Source organism: Athalia rosae, chromosome 5 (genome assembly GCF_917208135.1).
Source record: "Athalia rosae chromosome 5, iyAthRosa1.1, whole genome shotgun sequence".
NCBI lineage: Eukaryota > Metazoa > Arthropoda > Insecta > Hymenoptera > Athaliidae > Athalia > Athalia rosae.
Window position 1 is genome coordinate 4,320,684 of NC_064030.1, and position 1,154 is coordinate 4,321,837.

The window sequence follows — 1,154 nt, forward strand, 5'->3', positions numbered from 1 at the left end:
GTCTAGAATACCAATCAACTGACGACGGCTTTCAATTCATTTTATTATCTTATGTACTGTATTCACTCAAAAGCAGGTTTGAACAACAGACCATGAATAGCGGTTTTGTGATAACGATCAAAACCAGCTAGCAGTGTATTATTATTGATATAGGTATAAATATGATATAGCATGAATCAGATCAAGTAAATCCCATTCTCCATAAGAAGGTGCAAGATGAGAAGCCCGAGGGCAAGTAATCATTCAAACATCCGGGTTACTTGTGAGAATAACCAACAGATACGGATGATCAGAATCGTTGTTTTTTCACGCCAAAATTGAAAGCAAAAAAAAAAGGCTATAATCTGAAAATGAAGTGATTTCGAATTTGATGGAAGGACTTTTTTCTGATGTATGTCGATACTGGACTTACGAATCCATCGAATAAATTAGGCTAGGACAAAGATGCTTCGTAATGACGTACTTTTTCCTAAACTATGATTGAGTTTCTCCGTATATTTTCGTTTTTGATGTATTTTCGTGTTTCAGAAGTGCCAAAGTCAGTCCGTGAAGCGACTTACAACAGCCTCTCACCGCAAGAACGGAACCATCCTCGGTGCAATCATGTATATTGGCATAAAAATGTGATGATACATATTCGATCATACTGTACACATCTTTTTTTCTAAGATTGAATTGTCAATCCAATGTTAATCGAGAAATGTATATTGCCCAAACTATATTGTATTTCATAAGTCATGTGAATTATTGTGTGCATAAAAATAAATGTGTAATAGGCATTGCGAAGTCCTGATAAGTTTTTGTAATCAATGATCTATTAATAAACATAGACTATTATGAATATATCAATCGTTCGATTACTACAAATATGTATCTGTGTTACTGATCCCATCCCTGCACGCCTCATTTATTAATATGCATCACATCATACCCGACGTTATACATCGTCACATGCATGTATGCAGTATCAGACTTCAGAAGAACCAATTCATTCCTAGTATGATAGGGCAGACAACGGGTTCTTTGCCGAACTGCCTGCCTGTGCATTCATTCATTAATTCAATCATGCATTCACACGAAGCAAAAGAGATAATGTAGATCTCTAGAATATCGACTCCGAAAATTAAAAGTTTGCCGAAAAGTAGAGATTTGTA

The 1,154-nt window shown here is 35.4% G+C and overlaps 1 long non-coding RNA gene across 1 annotated transcript; it reads left to right on the forward strand.

The window, feature by feature from the left end:
- The first annotated feature begins 418 nt into the window (after positions 1–418).
- On the forward strand, positions 419–843 carry LOC125500917. The gene is made up of 2 exons (XR_007278378.1): positions 419–451; positions 529–843. It is a non-coding gene; the product is annotated as an uncharacterized LOC125500917 (long non-coding RNA).
- The last annotated feature ends 311 nt before the right edge of the window (positions 844–1,154 follow it).